We start from the raw sequence: 23,968 nt of genomic DNA on the forward strand, positions 1-23,968 counted from the left end.
TTAAATGGTCTTCATTCATGTTTCATTTCAATAATATTTCCCCAGCTTGTAAAGCTTATGTTACATTGAGCTCCTCTTTAAATTCACAATGCATAAAACTGCCAGGTGGCCTAATAACAGAGTGCATTAACAGATTGAACTATAAATCAGATGGTTGTGTTCACGTACTGTAAAAATACCACCAATTTCTTTCAGATTATAGTTTGTACACTGATTCCACAGAGTGATCACAAATGCTTTGGGAAATTTAAAATGAATAAGGAGGTCATATATTCCAATCTAAAAAAAATAATATTATCTTCATTTTTACCATATTATCATTTTATCTACCTTGTACCATTGTTATGAAATTAGATAAAATAATAAATATGATGTCCATGAAACATTACCTGGTCCAAAGCTGCTATTATTATTATTATTATTATTATTAATACTGTTAAGGCTATGCTGCAAATGAGCTACTTTTGATTAGCAATCTAATACTATGGTAAACATACATATGTATGGTAAACATACATATGTATGGTAAACATACATATTAAGAACATACAGTAAGTCATGTACTGTGGTTGTTATATAAAATAACAAAAATGAGAAGAATGTATAGAAATTACTTGTCTCCAAGACCCTTGAATAATTTGAAAAATGAGGGAATAATCACATTTCTTTTTTAAGAAGATGGAAATTTTGTAAAATATTTAAGTTGAGATCGACTGTACATAGCTATTTGAACTACAATACCTTGAAAAATAAATTAAAACCAACCAGTGTTATATCTAGTATATCAATAAGGAAACCAAAAACTAAAGATTTGACTTAACTTATTTATGATTGTGCAGTTCAGTTGTAGCAGAAACAGAGCAAGAGACCTGTCAGTATAATGCGTAAGGGTTTACAAAGTGCATATATAAACTTCATCTATCTTACAGCAATAAATTGGTACAGTTGTACTGGGACCCAGTTTTTCTATCTTTAGATACAAAGCTCAATGTGCTGTCTCTCTCCTTCGATCCAGGGCTCTCTCTATAACTTTATGGTACTTCTGTGTCCCATGAGTGTTTTCATGGTAACAGAATATATTTTACAAACCAACAGAAGCAAATAGAATTAGATTCACATTGCAAATTGAAATAAATATAACACAATTGAGAATGAACATATATAAACTACATGTGAACAGAAATGGTCAAGTCAATAACATAGCCTTATTCATGAGTGTAATGAACCCCAAATACAAGATCAGAATAAGAGATTAGGAAAATATTCAAAAATTGTTAATTTAAAAAATATGTTGGAATGTGATAGACATCATTACCAAAGTACATGTATGAAGACATGAATTGGTGTGAACATACTTTATATACAAACAGAGGCATGAAAAATTGTTTTATATGTGTAATAAGAATTGTAATACATTCCTCTGTCATGTATTTAAAAAATAAAATCAATAAAAACATGTTGAATCATCATCAAAATGAACTTGAGGAACAATTTCATGTCAGAAAATGTTTGGTTAATATAAACAAATAAATATAGAAATTTTAACAATAACACTGAAGTCATAAGAGAAATCATGCTGAGATAGATTAGAATTTTAATAGTGAGCAGAATTTAACTTGAGATTTTAAAAAAAATCTATGTGCATATGGTACTGAAAAACTGATGTGTAGAATTTTGATTAAGCAATGAGTTCTTGAGCATATTATATATCCTTCCTGTTTTGGATGGAACTTGTTTTGGGTTCAAACTGATTTCATCAGGGGGCAAAAGAGAGAACTTCAATATCTCACACCAACAATTCAAAGTTCTGGTTCAGAATGACTCATTTCTACCACTAACATGAAGGCCAGCAGAAATAGTTACACTTAATTGCAAAGGGAATGGAAGATACAATGCTCTTTTTAGCTTGAAAAGGAGGAAACCATGGCAGACATTGAAAGATTCAATCAGGAATATTATTAAAATTAATATCTCCTTCCTAACAGTACTACCTAGTGACTGGTATTTCTGAAGCCAGTTCATTACCAAATGTTGAATACATTACTGTCTTCAGAGCATTAAGGTGGACATTCTCATTCATACTCTACACAGGTTTTCTCAACTTTGACAGTATTTACATTTTGGGATGGATGATTCTTGGTTGTGGGAGCTGTCATGTGCCTTGAAGGATATTTAGCAGCATCCCAAATTCTACCCACTGGATGTCAGTAGTAGTCTGACCTTTACAATTTTGACAATCAAAACTGTCCTCAGAGTTGCCAATATATAAAGTGAAAAGTTGTATTCTTTATAGAGATGCAAATACAGTATGCCACAGGAAGCATAAGAGGTTTTAAAAATACATTCTGGGGTTTTGGAAAAGGAGGGGTTAATTTTGACTAGAAGATTCTGAAGAAGACTTGTGAATAAGGTGGGAATAAGAATTTTGAAGAAAGAACACATTCTTTTTTTTACTTTTACTTTTACTTTTGATTCATAATAATCAAATCTTTTATTCATTTGTTTTATTATATTTTGCTGCTACTGAAGCTCTGTACATTTAAGTAAAATGCTACATTTACAATATATATATTAACATTTGTATTTAATAATTTGACAAAAAATATAAAAATTTATAATGATTATTCAGAATATCAGTTTTTTTTAAAATTTCTTACATACATGACAATAGGGGAATGTATTACATTCAAAATTATCCATTCACAGCACAATTTTTCATAACTTCCTATATAAAGTATGTTCACACCAAATTATGCCATTATTACATGAGCTCTCTCTCTTTTTTTGCATTACAATTCTTAATACACCTTTAGAACACATTCTTTTTAGAATTTTTTTGTTTGTTATACATAACAGTAGAATATATTTTGACATATCATACATATATGACATATCATACATAACTTCCCATTTTTGTGGTTGTACATGATGTGGTGTTACACTGGACATGTATGTATATATGAATACAGGAAAGTTATGTCTGATTCATTCTACTGTTTTTTGATTCCCAACCCATCTCCCCTCCCCCAACTCCCCCTGTCCAATCCAGTGAACCTCCCCTTTTCTCTACACCTCGCTTCATCTATTGTGAGTTAACATCCACATATCAGAGAGAACATTTGGCCACTGGGTTTTGGGATTGGCTTATTTCACTTGGCATGATATTCTCCAGTTCCATCCATTTATAGGCAAATGCCATAATTTCATTCTTCTTTATGGCTGAGGAATATTCCATTTTGTATATATACCATCTTTACTTTATCCATTCATCTGTTGAAGGGCACCTAGGTTATTTCCATAGCTTAATTATTGTGAATTGAGCTGCTATAAAAATTGATGTGGTTGCATCACTATAGTGTGCTGATTTTAAGTACTTTGGGCATATACTGAGGAGTGGGATAACTGGGTCAAAAGGACATTCTGAGGAATGTCCATCCTGCTTTCCAGAATGCTGAGTCAATTTGCAATCTCACCAGCAATGTATGAATGTACCTTTTCTCCCACATCCTCACCAACATTTATAGTTACTTGTATTCTTTTTTGGGGTGGTACCTGGGATTAAACTCAGGTACACTCAGCCACTGGGCCACATCACCAGCCCTATTTTGTATTTTATTTAGAAACAGGGTCTTATTAATTTGCTTAGCATCTCACCATTGCTGAGGCTGGCTTTGAACTCAAGATCCTCCAGCATTAGCCACCTGAGCCGTTGGGATTACAGGCATGTGCCACTGTGCCCAGTGTTAACTTGTATTCTCTATCATTGACATTCTGACGGGAGTGAGATGAAATCTTGGTGTAGTTTTAATCTGAATTTCTCTAATTGCTAGTGATGTTGAATTTTGTTTATATATTTGTTGATAATTATATTTCTTCTTTTGTGAAGTGTCTTGAACACATTCTTAACAGGGTGATACGAAGCTGGCCAAGGCAACAAAAGAGCTGGAGCAAATTTTTTTTCTTTTTATATATGATGGGAGAATGCATAAAGCATTACAATTCTTATTACACATATAGAGCACATTTTTTCATATCTCTGGTTGTATATAAAGTATATTCACACCATTTGTGTCTTCATACATGTACTTTGAATAATAATGTCCATCACATTCCACCATTTTTTCTAACCCCCTACCCATGCCCTTCCCCTCCCACCCCTCTGCCCTGTCTAGAGTTCATCTATTCCTCCCATGCTCCCTCTCCCTATCCCACTATGAATCAGACTCCTTATATCAGAGAAAACATTCAGGATTTGGTTTGGGGGAACTGGCTAACTTCACTTAGCATTATCTTCTCCAATGCCATCAATTTACTTGCAAATGCCATGATTTTATTGTGTTTTATTGCTGAGTAATTTTCCATTGTGTATACATGCCACTTTTTTTTTAATCCATTCATCCACTGAAGGACATCTAGTTTGGTTCCACAGTTTAGCTATTGTGAATTGTGCTGATATAAACATTGATGTAGCTGTGTTCCTGTAGTATGCTGTTTTTAAATCCTTTGGGTATATAATGAGGAGAGGGATAGCTGGGTCAAATGGTGATTCCATTCCCAATTTTCCAAGAAATTTCCATACCGCTTTCCATATTGGCTGAACCAATTTGCAGTTCCACCAGCAGTGTGTGAGTATACCTTTTTCCCCACAGCCAACACTTACTGCTGTTTGTATTCATAACAGCTGCCATTCTGACAGGAGTGAGATGAAATTTAGCCTCTGACATCTTTTTACTAGAGCATTAATTAGTTTGTTGTAACTCATATGAAGAAATCCATAGAGCTCTATGTATTCAACACTGAGGAGAAAAAATGGGTGTTAATAAAATCACACTTCTATAAAAATTACAAGGAAAATAAGTCTTCATCTAAACTTATTTTTTTAAAGTATTATCTTGACTCAGAGGTATTAGAACTAGATTCTGCACTAAGATTCTGAGATTGATTGTAATCATCTTCTTTAAATTTATTTCCTACAATTGACCCATATGAACCCCCTTCTCTAACTGATGACTTTCAGAATTGCCTCACTTCCACATCTGTTCATTCTTTCTTTTACTCTTAAAATCCCTCCTTGTTATCTCTACTTACTCCATTTCTAACTACTTATGAAGACCTAATTAACCCCAACCACTGAACCACAAGACCTTCCATACCCTTACTTGAAGTAGTTCTTCATTGTTTATTAATCTTAGAATTTAATAATTTAATGTTTGCAAACATCATTTATTTCTGGGTTAGTCTCTATTTCTCTTAATTTGCATGTCATTTCCAGAAATATTTTAAAAATTCCTGAGAAAAGGATGTCCATTTGCCTTATAGTTCATAGCAGTCCACAACTTATTTTGTGCATAGTAGATACTTACTAAAGAAATAATGATAGATTGCTACTGACCTGTGGTTTTAAACTGTAACTATACATTTTACATTATTTTTTAAATGAAGCTTATTCATTTTCTTTTGTTATCTACATAGCTAATGTAATATTTAATGTTGCACCTAATATCAGTGGGCAGGTCAAAAAGATCTTTGATAGAAAACTTTCCATATATTGCCACTTTCATATAAATGGAATTACACATAATCTGGACAAGATATCTATGTGACACATTTTTCCTTTTGTGTCATAACTTACCTTCATCAAAGAAATTTATTCTTTATTTTAATTTTTATATTTAATGTGTGTCTGACCACCCTTATGTTCCTTGCATTTATGATCAGACTGTATTAAGAAACACATTAATAATAAGAAGACTCACAGAGATAGAAGATTCAGGGAGAAATTGGAACAACCATCCTAAGCACAAACCAAGGTAGACAATAAAGGACCCTGCTGAAGAACAATGTGGTTACTGTGTCATCTATGATATCTAGTGATGTATCACAGAATAATTGAAACTCTATGCCAACCAACAAAACAATTGTAGCAAGCCAAGCTGCTGTTCTCCCTGCTTTCAAACAAAGGACTTTTCAGAAGCTAACAGGTATTTATTTGCCCAACCACAACTGGCAGCATAGGTAACCATGAGAGAAAAGTTTGAACATGTTAAAAGGAGCAATCTACTTACCGTGCTTTTGCCTAACTTTTCCGGTGTTGGTAAGGTTCAGTTAGTTTAATTTATACCATACAGCCTTTATTTGTACTCACTTTCATACATGAAATTCCCAGTTATTGAATAAAACAGTATCAGAATAATCAATCTTCAGTAGTTTTGTTCAAAATGAAAATCATCATACAAAAGCATTTTTCATGGATGCTTTCCATTGTAATTAACTTTAAGATACTTCTAGATTTCTTGATTGGGGATAGAAGTAATATATCTGAGTCTATCTAAATATGGGCATGACATAGTTACCTTTTTTGTATTCACCAAAAATTTTTAAAAAATGGATATTAGCATATATTAAGAAAGTGGCATTGTACTTCAGAGAACTGGTTTTGAGAAGTCAGATGTTAGCTATTACTTCTTATAGGTGATCTAGAAAGAATTTCTCTTTAGTGAAGTAGATTCAGGCAAATAGAGCAGTAGTTCAAAATTTTTAACATTAATTATTATTTACCTGGATCATCTCCTGATGGTAAATACAATATGTGTAAAAGGATCACTGGAGAAGCATTTATTGTTTCAAAGTTTTGAAATCTCATAGGAACTGTATTTTCAAGCATGAAATTAAATGTGAGATTCTTAGTATATTGAAAGTCCAGATTTAATGTTTATTTTCTTAGAAATAAGGTCAACTCCACCATTAATGCTATGCCAAAGCATGATATAATGGTAAATATAGTGGTAAGTTCTTTCAGTTTAAGAAGTAAAAAATGAGAATTCTTGTCCTACATTTGGTACAACATGACCACGGATAATTTCTTTGAATGTGGTTTCTCACCTTTGTGTTTTTTCTTTTAAAAAAAATTAAAGGTTAAAGAAAATGTTAAACAAAGCAAAAATAAGCGACTAGATTTTATTTTTGGATTTTAAATATTGGTGGTGTAGAAATAGTACTGCTTCCTTTGCATTTGATAATAACCTCCAAACAATGAGGATCCCATGACACTGAAAGAAGTATAAAACAAAACCAAATCCTCAGTCTTTGGTGCAATTAGAAGATCCCGTAACCTGAGTCATAGTGTATATGGAATGGATGCCAGGTACCAAAAGAGGTCAGTCAGGAGTGCAGGAACATGCTAAGAAACGAGGCCCATGATACAAGTCTTCAGATTAAGTTGACAGGCACAATTCTTCAGTATAGCTACTTGCTTTGAGGAGAGAAGGTGACATAATTTTGTTCAAAAAAATGGGAACTGGATCTTGAGCAGGTCCTATATGCTTCTTAAGAGCCAATCTGTTACCCAGGGGAAGCAGGCAGATGGATCTAATGGAAGAACAACACAGGCTTCTTTTGTGTTGGCACACAGCTGTCTGTTACTAAGACAGGCCACAGGGAGAGGCATGGCATTGCAGCGGACTCTACTGCTATTGCTCTTGAGTGGCAAGAAAAATCCACCCTTCCACATGCACAACTCTATGTCATTAGAAGTACTCCTAATACTGGAACATGTTCCTGACCACCTTCGGTCCCCAACACAACCTTCACTCCTTCACTTGGTTGAGGAAGAACTCTTATTCTCAGTTGAATCTCATGTGGAACAATAGTACAAAATCTATAGAGAGATATTGTCAGGGTAAAAAGATGAAAAGAAAGAGGAGAAAGTGGGGGCAGCAAAAAAAAAAAAAAACACACTCATCACAAATACTTGCCATGGAACATATCAAAATGGTTTATGATTAAACCATTTGAAATAAATATTTTAAATCCCTAATGCAGCAAAGCATTTCTATGAGTCTGGATCTCAAAGGGGAAAATAGACCAAGGTACCAGAGTAAATGAAACATGAGATGACAGAACTAAGAAAAATCTAGAAGGCAAATAAAACCACCAATCAGAAATGAAGATCATATTAGAAGCAGTAGAAAGGAGAAGGCTCACTGGTGACGCCACGGCAGGGGGCCATGGATGAGATGAGAACTGATGAAATGTGAATGAACCAGGAGTTAAAAGTGACTACAGAAATAAAGCACAAGAAACACAGGGAAGGGGATGAAACATGTGCATAATTAGTGTCCCTCAGGAAGAGAACAGAGAGAACAGAAGTTATTAGAGGAAATAATAGTAATAATTTAATAAAATATTCTAGAAATAACGACAAGCTGTGGGTGACAAAAATAAAGAATGAAGAAGCTCCTGCAAAATTCTTGGTAGTTACTTGTGAATGCATTTAAATATCCGACGACATTTAAAACAAGTATGGGAATTACAACTGCACAGCATATTGCTAAAGTTATAAACTCTATCAATGAAGAAATAATTAAACAGTTGAGAAGGGATGACAGAGAAGGGAGAGGTAGTGTAAGTATGTTTAAATATCTTTTATGACCTGAGATCAGAAGACTTCATTAGGCTAATAAATCAAGTAATAGAGACATAAGTAGATTGAATGGTTAAAAGAACAGCAAAGGTGTAGTAATAATCTAAAATATAATGGTAGAGTGGAGGACTGAGGGAATAGGGAAATGGAAATCCACTAAATCTTCAGTGCTTGTAACAGGTAGTTCATAGTAACTAACCTGAAGAAGTAATAGATTACAGCTATTATATAAAGTACTTAACCACCAGGAGAAAAAAGCGTCTCATTTGTTAGAAGAAACACAAAAATTCACAAAAAAGCACAACATAGAGTCAAAATTGGGTTAGTGTGAAAAGAGTCTTCAGCAACAGTAACACCAATGCATACCAAGCAATAATTTTGCCAGTGAACGAAACCATCCTATCTGGAGGTCCAGATGGAGGATTGGGGAGAGCCAGGCCAGGCCTTAGAAACCCTTAATAGAAGGAGTTTATTTGGACAGTCAGAGGGTGGGGTGGGCCCTAAGAGCGGTGTGGCTGAGCCAAAGAAATTATAGGGAGAAATTCCTTCTAACATTTGATCTGTTGAAATGTATCTTCCAAAAGGATGTGTTTGAGCTAGGTGCTGTGGTGCATGTCCGTAATCCCAGCGGCTGGAGAGGCTGAGACAGGAGCATTATGAGTTCAAAGCCAGCCTCAGCAAAAGCGAGGTTCTAAGCAACTCAATGAGACCTTGTCTCTAAATAAAATACAAAATAGCGGGATGATGTCCCTCAGTAGCTGAGTGTCCCTTAGTTCAATCTTTGGTACCAATAAATAATAAACAAATAAATGCCTTACTTAAAAAAAAAAATATATATATATATGTGTGTGTGTGTGTGTGTGTGTGTGTGTGTGTGTTTGAGCTCCAACCCTGAAGACCTCAGAACATGACCTTACTTGGAAATGGTTACTACAGAAGTAATCAGCTATGTTAAGATGAAATAATACTGGCCTGATTTGGGCTCTTGATCCAGTATGACTGGTATCCTTAAATGAAGAGGAAAATTCAGGCAAAGACACAAAGAGAGGAATACTGTACGACAGAGACACACAGAAGAATACTGTAAGACAGACCACCACATGACAATGGAGATGGAGATGGAAGTGATGCACCTACAAACCAAGGAACACCAAGGATAGATGGCCAGCACAGACGCCAGGAAGAGGCAAGGAACAATTTCCCCCTATGAACCTCAGAGAAATAAAATGAGAATTGATGAAATGTGAATGAAGCAGAAGTTAAAAGTGATTATAGATATAAGAGGCCAAGAAACACAGGGAAGAGAATAAAATATGTGCAATAATTAGTGGCCCTCAGGAAGAGAACCGAGAAATAATAGTAATAATTTAAAAAAAATATTCTAGAAATAATAGGAAATAATAGTAATAATTTAAAAAATATTCTAGAAATAATAGGAAATAATAGTAATAATTTAATAAAACATTCTAGAAATATTTGGGGATGTCTATCTTTCAGAACAGGGAGACAGTACATTTCTGTTGTTTTAAGCCACCTAACTTGTGGAACTTTGTTAACCAAAGAAACTCAAACAGAGAGAGAGCCATGAGACTCTTTTCAGTATGCTGTCACTGTCATTGGTTATCCCCATACATTTAGTAATATTTTTGTCACATGAAGCCCTGTACCATGAGTGAAAGAGGCAGGGAAAGCAGGAGTTGACAAGGTTTGTAGTCAGAGGGCAGATCACCACATGGAAGGACGTCAAGTATTCCTCAGAGTGTGAAATGGGAGCGGGAGGAGCCAGGGGAACGGAGACAATTGGGAATACTCAGACATATTGTGGGGTGGGCCCCAGGCTTCCTGCTGCATGTTGGATGGATACTAGAGGAGTATAATTGGATGCTAAATAAAGAACAACTTTTTAAAAGTCTGGAGGGTTAGAAAACACTTGTGCACACATTTTTTCAAAAGTTCAGAAAAACGTGTGTGTTTCAGAAATCATGGTCAAGAAGAAATTGATAGGAATCCTAATGGAAAGTTAGGAATCATTTTCTTCCATGGAAAGAAAAAGGAAGAAGGAAGGCATTACTGGGTACTCAAAATGAAAAAGAATGGAAGTAACAGATAGGAGTGTCTATCTAAGGAAGACAGAAGAAATTGGGAGCTCCTCACAGTGAAGCTTTGTAGTTCTCCTCTGTCAATTGCTTCTCTGAGAGCTGGGGTGGAGACAAGAGGAGAGAATTGGATCCTCTGTCCTAAGTGAGGAAACCACTAAATGTGATTTTTTTTCAGAAACATCATTAAAGATCTGATTGGAAATGTGACCATTGTACCATTCTTTTGGATAACTGAGCTATTGAGGACTGTTCTAGAAAGCCAAATTTTCTCCACCACAGTGTTCCGATGGTAAAAATTGCCATCCCTTGTCAATGTATCTTTGTGAGATGACGTGCTTATAAATTGAGAGTTCGCTCTCTCTCTATGTTTGTGTTTGATGTTGAATAAGCAAGTTTTACATACTCAACTCAAGAATATTCAGGTTACAGTCTTGGTACTACCATGACGTTGGATAAAATGCATTATTTTTCAGAATCTTTAGTTTTTTGTCATTAAAATGGGGTTAATAACACAACTTCTGGTTCATCACAATTGATAAATTTCTCAAATGTGTCTTTCAAACCCTTCATACTTACATCAAGATTTGTTTTTAAATTCCAAGAGATGATTTTATAACTTTAAAATGTTTTAGATGGTACCATCTGAGAAATTTCTAAAAGTCCTCTGTCAAAGTTTTAGTAATTAAGTTAAATCTTATTTTTGTTTTACTAAAATCCAGTGCACCACAAGAGAGGAAAGGTCCAAATTGTGAGTGGGAACTGCAATAGGTTGTGCTTCTCTGCTTTTGTACAAATGAGAAACACTTTTCATGGTCCAAGCACACTGCTAACCTTTTAAATTACAAATGTAATTGAATGTGGTATTAATGGTATGCAATCATTGAGGTTTTTAGAGTTTGGAGGTAATGCTATATAGACCAACACAGGGTCTATGAAATTTAATATCATATGAGGTTAACAATTAAGGAACTAAAGGGGTCACATTGATAAACATCATATTTATGTTCACAGCAAACTGATGTTAACTTCTATTTTAAACAATCTATGCTGTTAAACAGAGTTGCAAAACACATTTACATTGCATGTTCCATCAGATTATTTTATTGTTGAAATTTCACCTAATTCCCTCTATTTCATAAAATTTGGGTTTCACTGAGAATTTTTTTTAAGTAAAATAAAATTTGGTGAGGAAGAAAAAGAAGAGATGCAAAGCTCTCTAAATAAAGAAGGAAGAATAAATGTATTCAAATCAAATAGCAGAAAAGAAAAAAAAATCTGGCCTAAGGCTGAGTTTATATTTCAGTTTGGAGTCATGAACCACAAAAATATCAATGTTTCATATGATGACATTTTGATCTATTTTTTTTTCTTTTGGTTACTTTTCACCAAATGTAGTTCTGATTTCCAGTGCTCAGTATGGGTATTTATTCAGCTTCATTTAATTTCTTATTATGTCCAGCTTTTTCATCAATAGGGCAGGTTGGAGAGGAGGTTTTTGGGACTGTGTACAGTAGCCTTCTTTTTGCTGATGTCTAGGTAGAAACTGGGATATTGGTGTCAGATTGCCCCTATTGATCTATGTTTGTTTCTTTTTTCTGAGCTAAGCATCAGAGACATCTATGTTTTCATTTATTAACTCTGTCTCCCCAATCATGATGGCATGAAGTAGTAAGTCAAATGACAGAATTGATCTCAAGCTTCCAAAATCTTTTAACAAATGATCAGCATTCTGACATCAGGTAGGGTGCCAGCACAGGATGATTTTGAAATCTCTGTTGCAATAGAGCTAAACTCCCAAGAGTTCTAACTATACTTTTGTAACCTTCAATAGTTTCTGTGTTTTTGACCTTACTGAACAGCTGTTAAAGGAATTATTCTTTCATGCTTGGCAGTTTTGTTTTGTGACTATCTTAAAATTCCCCGTAAACAGAGATATAGTGATCTGCATGAGCCCATTTCAGTAGAGTGAAGTCTGATTTTTTATTGCAGACATAGTATTTTATTGTATTGTCCTAGCTTCTGTTATCATCCACCTTTCTAAAAAGATTGTAAATGGAATGCTATGCTGCTGTCATAAAATTATAACTTACTATATTTCCAAAAATATGCAGGTGTCTCTATGCATAGATTTTGCTCCTGAAATGGAAGAATGTTTATTTCAACTGAACTATTAGATTATATATGTATCATCCTCCGTTTTGAAAGGAGAGGCTGAGAAGTTCAGTACAGTGTCTTATCAGAGCACAGACAGATAAGTGGAACAGTGATGACCTAAGGAATATGAGGCTGGAAATATTTTTGAAAGTATTGTGCATAAGAAAGATTCCTAAACTAGTAATATGATAAAAGTTTCTGAAATTCTGGTTGCAGATATTACCAATAATGATCAGGTGTGCTACTATTTCAAGAAAGTATAAGAATAAAATCTTGGCCAATAATTTATTGTCCTTGGAGTCCTCTCAAATGGAAGACCTTTTAAAAACCTGAAAACTACTGAATTTAGAGATTCTTAGACGTCATTTATTTTACCCCAGTGTTCATGAAGACAGAACATGACACCTCACTAGTAGATAATACCCAATCTCCTGGGTCTCAGAAGAAGAAGTTTCTACCGAGAAATACATGGAGCCAATGCATAGCAATGCCCCCTCCCTCACACACACACCAGGGTTCCTTTGCTTTACCCAGGAGCTCCTCAAATTCCTCTGGATTTGGACACCTTTGCTCTACACATAAAAGCTTTCATAGACTCCAAGATTGTAAAATTATCTCTGACTTCTCATTTAGAGGAGAAATAATTCTTGTTCTTTTAGTCTTCCCTCAAAGGTATTACCCTTCAAATCTTTTATCACTTTCATTGCTCTTCTTTGGAACCTGTCCAACTATTTCACAGGCCTCTAAAGTTTTAGAACTTAGGACTAGAAGTTATGTTCTGACAAGTGAGAGTATGACCTCCAATTTAGCATAACATGCATTTCATACAAGCCTGGAGCATTGCGTTTGCTGTTGTAAACTACAGATGATGTGAAGCAAATAATTTGCTTTTCTGTATGACTTCCTGTTCATCTCAGATTTTCCTGTAATGTTAGCAGAGATGCACTTCCTGTTTTGGAGTTGCATGTCATGTTTATTTTTCTCTCCAAAAAAGGTGAGATTAGATAACAAAACACCCAGAGTCACCAAGAGAGGAGCATGTGTAGTCTACTTATAGATTCAGGCACAGATGATAAAAATGTGGGAGAAAAAAAAGTGAAACAAGACAGATAAGGCCTGCCTGTTGTATGGAATAAAAGAAAATCAGAATAAAAGTGATACATTGAAGTGCTTTTATTTTTATCACTACGATTACAAACACTTCAGCATCATTTTCAGGGTTTGATCCCATGCTTCAGGCTGTGCATGAGATTCTGACCTCAGAGTAGCCCACCCCAGTGGTTGTGACAAGACTCTGTAAGTGTCCAACATGGGACACTAAGGTGAGCTCCCAAATGGAAAAACTGCTCCATTCTATCTGCTGAAGGTAATTTGTTGGCAGTATGGCTTGAGAAATTTAGGAAGGCTCTAAATAAAAGTTTACTTATTTGCACTAAAGGAAAAGGGTGATTCAAAACATTTTTGTTCATTTAGTTCAGTGATTCTCGACTATTTGTTTGAATTTGCATCTTCTGCACAAGTAGTTCCGCTTTTCTTCTCCAAGCATCTGTCTCTGGACACCTCTTTCTCACACTCTACTATTGACAGCCAGTCTACACTCCTTCAGCTCCCTTGGATGCAACATGTTTATTTTTGTCTATTCCTCCTGGTATGCTTCTTCCCCTTCCTTTCTCATATCACTTTCACTCACCCTTCAATGTAAAATTACTTCCACCTCTCTTCAAAATACTTCTCAGAACCTCCAGAGTAATACAAACACTCCTGCTGTGGGTACCAATGGTATCCATACCCTCATCCAAAAGCTTATCCCAAAAGTTTATTGTAATGGCTTGAAAAATTGTTTTCCTCAATATGCTTGTGAGGGAAGAATCATGTTTTTTCTATTTTCCTTTTGCAATTTTCCCAAGACATGGTACTTGGTACAAAGGAAAATTCAGTACTTATAGAAGCATTATCTTATAACTGATACAAATAGAAATGAGTTACCCATTTGTCTTAAACCCTTGGATTATTCTTCATTGACTACAGAATCATGCATGATACTGTTACAAAGAAGATTTCTTTCCTATACAATATGTCCATGATCTAGCTTTTAAGGATTCGCTCTGTTTATACTCAATTTCCACTTGATACTATGATAAGCATGTCAGCCATATCAAGGACTTATCTTACATGTTGACACAAATTCTACTCAACCTCATATTCTTTTGATCTTACATTTTATTCCATCCTATATTGTAGCAATGGTTATGCTAAAGTGAATCCAAACATCTTGCCCCACTGCAGAGAATATCTCTAGTTTCCCATCTGCTGTGGTTTGAATGAGTATCCCTCAAAGGTGCATGTATTAAAGGTTTGGTCTCCAGGGTGGTACTATTGGGAGGTAATCTTTCAGAGGTGGGGCTTAGTGAGAGGTCCTTAGATCATCTTTGAATAGAATAAGAGGACCTCTGTCTCTTCTTCTTTATCTTTGTTTCCTGGCTCTTAGTTTTGCCTCATCATGTGCTCCCATTATGTTGTATTTTGCTCATCAGAAAAGGGCCACTACATCATAAACTGGAAGCTCCAAAACTGTGATCCAGAGTAAATTTTTTCTCCTGTAAGTTAATTATCTCAGGTATTTTGTTATAGTAATACAAAGCTGAATAATATATCACCCCCAGGGCTTCTCTGCCAACGGCTCTTGATTATACTTCTGAAGCATCGTCTATATGCTTTTCTGAGGGCTTCCACAGGGCCTGGGGCTGTCCACAGTGTCAACAAGGTCAGGAAGACCTCTTTGGATTGACATTTCCTCTTTTAAAAGTTCATATTTCATTGTCTTCCCTTTTGGTTTCAAGTGATCCCTTTGAAAAACGAGCTAACTGCAGGCAATTTAGGTGGTTTGGGGAAATTCTAGGGTTAAAATATCTTACTATGCCATGCCTACTTTTATATTTATTGTTCCCTCTGCCTAGAATTCTTACCACAAACCCTCTTCTCTTGAAGCTTCTATTTGTCATTCAAATCTTAACATAAAAGGCAATCTTTATGATGCCTTTCCAGACCTAACTAGTCCATCTTCTGGGCTTCAGTTGCATTTTTTACACATTTCCTTTAATCCCAACATTGTAATCATATAAAACAAGCTATAAGAATATGGAAAATACATACATTCAATCATTAACTCATTCATTTACTCATTTATTATATGGTACTGAAGATTGGACACAGGACCTCATACATACTAGGCAAGTGATCTGCCACTGAGATACATCTCTAGCCCCTTATTCATAATATATATATATATATATATATAATATTTATAAAAATAATGAGTTTCCTTGTCATATAATAATCTGATCAATTTCAATCCCCAGCACCTCCCCTTGCCCTCTCATATTACCTTCCCCAATCTCTTCCTCCACTCTCCTGTTCTCTCTGGTATCTTCATGATTTTTCTTTTTATTTTTTTTTCAGCTTCCACCATTCCATCATGAGAAAAAATATATAACCCCTGAGTCTGACTTATTTCACTTCGTATATTGCTCTCAAGTTCCATCCATGTTCCTACAAATGACAAAATTTTGTTCTTTTTATGGTTGAATAAAATTCCATTCTTCTATTGATGGACACCTAGGCTGGTTCTTTATCTTGGCTATTGTAATTGTGTTGCTATAAACATTATCATTTTACTATAGTATGCTGACTCTAATTCTTTTGGATGAATACTGAGGAGTTGTATAGCTGTTTCATATGGTGCTTCCATTACTAGTCTTTTGAGGAACCTCCATACTGATTTCCATAGTGGCTGTACTAACTTACATGTACACCAACAGAGCATAAAAGTTCCCTATATCCTTGCCAGAATGTACTATTATTGCTATTCTTGATGATTGTCATTCTAATTGAAATGAGATGAAATGTCAGTATAGTTTTGATTTACATTTTCCTGATGGCTAGAGATGGGGGATACTTTTTCATATTATTATTGGTCATTTTTACTTCTTTTGAGAAGTGTCTGGTTAGTTCATTTACCCAATTAATGAATGGTTTATTTGGTTTATGATGTTTTTTGAGTTCTTTATATATTGTAGATATTAATTCTAAGTTACAAGAGTAGCTGGCAAAGATTTTCTCCTACCCTGTAGATACTCTCTTTGTACTGTTAATTACTTGCTTTGTTGTGCCGAAGCTTTTTAGTTTGATACCATAACATTATTGATTCTTGCTATTATTTCTTGAAACATAGAAGTCTTACAAAGGAAATCCGTGCCCACACCAATAGATTGGAGTGTTTCCTCTAGGTTCTCTTCCAGCAGTTGGCAAAGTTTCTGGTCTCACTCCTAGGTCTTGGATTCCTTTTGAGTAGACTGTTGTGCAAAGTGAGAGATAAGAAACTAGCTTTATCCTTTTACACTTGGATATCCAGTTTTCCCAGCATATATTATTAAAGATACTGTCTCTTCTCCAGAGTAAGTTTTTGGCACCTTTGTCAGGAATCAGAAAACTCTATGTGAGTTTTTTTTTTTTTTTCTGTGTCTTCTATTCTCGTCCACTGGTCTATATGCGTATTTTATACTGTTACTAAACTGTTTTTGTTTCAATGGCTTTGTAGTCAGCTGTTGTGATACCTCCAGGTTTACTCTTTTGCTCAGAATTGCTTTAGCTATTCTGGGTGTTCTATTCTTCATTTAAATTTTTAAGATTATTTTTCTAGTTCTGAGAAGAATATCATTTGTATTTTTATGGCAATTGTATTGAAACTGTAGATCACTTTTGGTAGTATGGCCATTTTTAACAGTATGAATTTTGTCTTTCTTCAACATGGGAGATTATTACATCTTCTGGTGCCTTTTTTTTTTCTTTTTAAGGGATCTATAGTTTATCATCATAAGGGTCTTTTACCTCTTTGATTAGATTCATCCTAAGTTGTGTGTGTGTGTGTGTGTGTGTTTAAAGCTATTGTGAATAGAATTGTTTTCCTGATTTCTGTCTCATCAGATTCATTATTGGTGTCTAGAAAAGCTATTGATTTTTGCATGTTGACTTCTTTAAATCCTTCTATTTTGCTGAATTTGTTTATCAGCTTTTGAAGTTTATTGGTGCTACTTTTAAGATTTTCTAAATACAGGATAGTATCATTTATGAATAGGGACAATTTGACTTCTTCCTTTCCTCTTTGTATCTCATTTATTTATTTATTTATTTATTTATTTATTTATTTATTTATTTATTTTTAACGAAAAGTGTACACTTTTGTCTTGTTCCTGATTTTAGAAGAAATGTTTTCAGTTTGTTTCTACTCAGTATGATGATGACTTTCATTTAAGGTAAGTTTCTTCTATCTCTATTTTCCTCAGGATTTTTTACCATGAATGGGTGTTGAATGTGAACAAAGGCTTCTACTGCATATATTCAAGTTATCATGTGGTTTTGTTTTTGATTTTACTCATATGACATATTAAATTTATTGATTTGTGTATGTTGAGCCACCTTGCAATCTGTTACAATTTCAATATGAAGTGTCCCTCAAAGCTCATGTGTGAGACAATGCAAGAACGTTTAGAGCTGAAGCGATTGGGGTTGAGAACCTTAACCTAAACAGTGTATAAATCCACTTGAATGGATTAACTGGGTTATAATTGTAGGAAGGTAGGTTGTGACTGTAGGAGGTAGGTCACTGGGGACATGGCTTTGGAGTATATATTTTGTTCCTGGTGAGCAGACCTCTCATTCTGCTTCCTAATGTCCAGGTATTGAGGCAGGTAGGTTGTGACTGTAGTAAACTATGGGAAAACATAGTTCATTAAGAGAAACAAAAATAGGAAACAAAAACTAGCACATTCAAAATGTGAGAAGAGAAGAAAGAGAAGTAAAAGTTAAGGCCATAAAAAAAGGAGAAAAAAACTGTGTAGGGAGAGAACACAAGACCATTTGTCTATTAGAGGAAGACAAAAAAGATAGAAAGAGTAACAGCAGCAACAAGAAAATAATCCTAAAAATCAAAGTAAAAAAAATAATAAAGGTATAATAAAATAAAATTAAAAAATCAAAATTAAATATGTGTTCAAATATATACAAGAACCAAACAAATACAACAAGAACAACAACAACAAAAAAATTTTACCGAAAAAAAATGTTATCTACACAGGATGTCAAAACTGTGGACAGGATACATATTCAACTCCTTTCTCTTCATATCTTCTTGGACTATACAGCCCTTAGTGAGAAGAAGAGCTGGGGGTTGTTAAACCTTTCTGCCTTTATGTTGCTCACGAGGCTGCCAGCGGAGTGGCTGGGAACAGAGGCTAATTGAAATGCTCTCAATTTCTCTGCTAACTCATACAAGGTAGGATGGAGTAGGAAACACCATCTATCAGAGTTTTGTCCAAACAGATGTAATGAGTATACTCTCAGGGTGGGGCTGATGTGGAGTTCTAAATGGGAAGTTCTGGTGAATGGGGCCTGGCTGGGATCAGAACTTTGTTGGGCGGGGTTTACTTCAGAGAGATTAGATCAACTCACCAGCTAGGGCTGGGCAGATATCAATGTCTGCTGGGCATCTGGATCTCCAGTGCCTCCTGGGAATTCTACTCACAGAGTAGGATAAGCACTGCCCTTGGTAGATTGTGCACATTTTACCACCCTTGACTATGGCCTTCCAAGGCTCAGTCCCCAAATCTAATCCTGTCTGCCTCTTCAATTTTCATGACCCTCTTTAGCTGGTGGCATGTGCCACCAGACTCAAAGGAAGTCTTGCTGTCAAAGGTATAGCGAGTTGTACTCTTCTCCATATCTCTGACTGGAATCCCCCTGGATGTAACCTTCACTGCGTCTGTTCAGATACTGCTTCTCCAGGTGCACCCTGGGCCATATGGTAGGCACTGGCCATGACAGGGTGGCAATAGTTGCTATGATCTCTAGGGTTCCTGCAGCAGCAAGCTCAAGTGTGACCTCTATATGATGGCTCCCAGCCTGAGCTCTCTGCTCAGTCATTGAGAAACACAGCATTTTTCAAACACCAGCTTTCAGTGTGCAGCCTCTGAACTAGCCAACTTCAGAATGCTTTTCTACTCTACAGATGTTTCTGTGTCAAATTTGCTGTATTTCACTCTTTTTCCCTTTGTATTATCCCTCCCCTCTGCAGTGAAGCTTCCAGTGCCATGGGTTGGCTCTGATATACTCTTTCTTGTTATCTGTTTGAAACACCAGAATTTCTGGGTTTCCCCTGAGTCTCTGACAGTCCAATATTGAATTTCAGTGAATTCCCTCTGTCTCCCACCTGAGAGGCAGTATGTTCGCTGTGTCTGTCTGAGCTGTGGAGAAACTAGAAAGTACAGCATTCCGCTCCTCTGCCATCTCTGTCTCCCCTTTTTGTAATTCTTAGCATATAAGATTATTTGTCCTCTGTGCTGAAGGACAGAGGTGACTCCAGAGGCATTTGCCAGAGTCCCAGGGGCCCTAACAATCCCTTAGGGGTTGAGGTCTACCAGTGATTAAGGAAACAGGGCCCCAAGTGTTAGATTCTGTCCACCAGGCACAATCTGAGGTGTTATTTTCATATTGCTCAGAAGTTCAGCAGGCCATTGTGGTACACACCCATAATCCCGGTAAAGGAAGGAAGAGAGCAAGTGTGAGGCCAGCCTGGGCAAATAAGTGACACCCTATCTCAAAGTCAAAACTAAAAAGGCGGAGGATATAGCTCAGTGGCACAGTGCTTACCTAGCATGTTTGAGGTCCTGGGTTTGATCCCCAATACTGCAATGAAAAGGAAAAAAGAGGAGAAGGGAAAAAAAGAAAAAAGAAAGACAGAGGAGAAGGAGAAGGAGAAAGAGGAGAAGAAGAAAAAATGCATAGGCCATGTTGTACAGGTCCTTGAGTGACCTTGTGTGACAGAGATTCACACAAGGAGGATGCTTGTATGTTCACCGCTTCTGCACTGCTTAATGATCTGGTGGAACAGGGCAGAATAAAAGCACAATTCATGAGGTCTGGCAGAGGACAATAATGCCTGGCAACCTAGAGGCTTCCTGAAATACTCAGGGCAGCTATATAGTGGTGACAGAGTTCATTTTCCACAATGAATCTTTCTGTGACAATATCCAGACTAGAGCGACCCAGAGAAACTGGGTTTACCGTTAAGGGATATTGACTACCCAGAGGTCCTACTTCAGGGGCAGGAGAGAACAGATAATGTTGTTTTTCAAATTCTCTAACTACATACTGTTGTATATAAGAGTATATAAAGATTATGTGACATTTTTCTTAATTCTATACCAAATGTGAAAACTTTGTTTTAGCTTAGGCATAGAAGTGCTACTTTTAACCTTAAAAGATGCATATATGATGATTCCCTTCAGGCATGTATTATGAGAACATGGACATGTCTTCTTTTACCACCTCTGTTAATTGGTACTTTTTAACTTCTCCTGCAAAACCACTTGTAAGGCTACATTTAATACAGAAAGCCCGCACGACTCCTTAAATTATGAAAATCTTATTCCCCAAAAGTCAATAATCTCAGGGTCCTATGAATTTATTATAAATATTAAGCTTTGAATAATGTAAGCTGATCCTACCTGATGGGATTTGTCTCCTGTCTTCCTCTCACAACATATTAGAACTACCAATGATCCTCTAGGATAAGCCCCAGTGGATGAAAGGGGCTATGTAGGGTGCTTCCCTTGTGAGCTTGAGGCCTCAGTGGAACATGGATATTCTCAAGCTACTCAACCTCCTCTTCTAAATGGAATTCTTAGTTAATAGAGGATCTCTTAATCACTCACTAGCATATTTGCTAAGTGGGTATTTTTGTGAACTACATTACTTCAGATTAGAAGCATGAGTCTTAGAGATGATATTTTATTTTATTAATTATTTGGGAATGTTACTTATTTAAGGTTTCCATCATAAATTGCACTTTTGGTAAAATAATTTGAGATCCATGGCTATCACAGATAATATTTTTATTATAACAATCTTATTACATTATCACAACAACAGATGCCTTGTTACAGAAGCTCAAACTCACATTTATATTACTTAAAATGAGAAAGAAATTTTCTTTTGGTGGGGGTACTGGGAATTGAATTCAGTTCTTTTTATTTTTGATTTTGAGACAGGATCTCACTAAGTTGTTTAGAGCTTCCCTAATTTGCTAAGGCTGGCTTCACAGTATGATCCTCCTGCCTCAGCCTCCAGAATTGCTGGGATTACAGACATGCACTACCATGCTAGCCAAGAAAGAGCATTTTAATTATTTCCTCATTTGATTGGCATTTTGCAAAACTAAAAGATACTAATTTGTACTAAGTGATAATGTACTCAAAACTCTAGGCTGGGAGAGAATATAAGTTTTAAGGGTTTGTTTTTTTTTTACGTTTTACAATAAAACATCTAAGAGCTACAAAATAATCCTTTTCATAGTTCCAACACTTATTGGAACATATTATCCAGATATAACTTAAAAGGTATTTGTGGACATTGGGGTTCTTAATGAAGTGACAATAAGTGAATGAAGAGCCATGTTAAAATAGTTGGTACAAGTCTGCCAACATAAGCCAAGGCTCAGAGACAAAGAGGCCGATTGTGTTTCTGCCACAGAGGAGAGAATTGTCTGCTCCAGATTTTCAAAGACACAGCCACATCTCTTTACTGTCTAGTCTCCAAAACAGATGTGGTAATAGGACGAGGCTGACAGCCCTGGAATTCCTCAGCAACAGACCTTATTAGAAGCATCCGGTGAACTTTTACAAGGGAATGTATTCAACCCTGACTTGACCTACTGAATTGGAACAGGCATGTGTGTCAGGAGAGGGGCTGGATATCTTAAAAATACTCTTTAGTTACTTGGGTAAGGCTGTGCTGAAACTTTAGCGGATTGAAGAATTATCTGGTGAGTTCGTTTAAAGTTTGGGTCTCCTAAATATTCAGATTCATTACAAGGAAAGCACTCAGGACCTAAATACTAACACTAGCCAATTCTGAAACAAGTGACCAGTTGCCACACTTAGAGGAACAAGGCTCTGCCTCTCACCAGAGACTGATATCACAAGATATGCTGTGGGCACAGTACCCACCAGGCTCATCTTTAAGCAGTTTGGTGCCTCAGTTTAAAGAAAAGACATCACTTTGAAAATTCAATGGACACTTTTTCCTTCTTTCTCTACTATTTTCTCTTCTTCCTCCCTTCCTTCCTTCCTTCATTTATTTTTCATTTCTTTTTCTTTTTTTGGTACTGGGGATGGAACTCAGAGGCTCTTGACCACTGAGCCACATTCCAAGCCCTATTTTGTATTTTATTTAGAGACAAGGTCTCACTGAGTTGCTTAGCACCTTGCTTTTGCTGAGGTTGGCTTTGAACTTGTGATCCTCCTGCTCAGCTTTCTGAGCCGCTGGGATTACAGGCATGTGACACAGCACTCAGTTAATTTTTCACTTCTTAAAGATTTAAAGAATCCTAAAAGATCTGCAGATTTGTTATAAAGTGTGTGTGTGTGTGTGTGTGTGTGTGTGTGTGTGTGTGAGAGAGAGAGAGAGAGAGAGAGAGAGAGAAAATTTTCCAAACTCTTTCCCCATCTCCATTTTCCTCATCCCAAAAGTAAACATTTTCACTTTTCAAACTGGTTATTTTATATCTTCAACAAAGTGTCACTAAATAATATTCTTATATTTCTGTTGATTTTTCAGTTACAGTCATTATTTCTTGACTTTCCCCCTCCAGCCTCATAAAAGCAACTTTACAACCTTTCCATTCTCCCAGTATAGCAATATCATAATTCAGAGTAGATAAATATTCCATACAGTTTTTCTCTAGAGCTAATTCTCCAGCTAACAGGCTGATTATTGGTTTGCTTCATTTCTATATTTTTCATGATTTCCACCAAACTCTTTGCTCTTGCCTATATTTCTTCTCAGTCTATTGAGCTGCACCTGATAGTTCACCAATGTTACCTTGCAGGAGGCCTCTCTGGGAGACGACAGGAGATCACTTGAGCTCAGAAGTTCTAGGTCAGCCTTGACAAAATTGTGAGATCCCACTTCAAAACAAAACAAAACATAGAGAAACTAAAACGGCCAAACAACAAAACACCCAGGTCCTCATATGTGTTTCGCCACTCTGACCTGTGATACATCACTGTCCCTCTTGCTTTCTTACCAACCCCATAATAGACTTGTCTCAAATGTACCAAGTGTCCTTCTCCCTCTGCCTTCTGATGTCCATGCTATTTCTCACGAAGGAATATTCTTCCTTCTATTTCCATCCCTTCAGCAATTGGCACATTCAATCCAAATGTCACCTTTCCTGACC

The 23,968-nt window shown here is 36.0% G+C and overlaps 1 long non-coding RNA gene across 1 annotated transcript in view; it reads left to right on the forward strand.

Annotated features, from left to right (window-relative positions):
- LOC120888663 (uncharacterized) overlaps positions 1 to 23,968 on the forward strand; it is a 114,374-nt gene that overhangs the window by 77,263 nt on the left and 13,143 nt on the right. The gene's annotated exons all lie outside the window — the stretch shown is intronic.

The sequence above is a fragment of the Ictidomys tridecemlineatus genome, chromosome 6 (assembly GCF_052094955.1).
Source record: "Ictidomys tridecemlineatus isolate mIctTri1 chromosome 6, mIctTri1.hap1, whole genome shotgun sequence".
Classification (NCBI taxonomy): Eukaryota; Metazoa; Chordata; class Mammalia; order Rodentia; family Sciuridae; genus Ictidomys; species Ictidomys tridecemlineatus.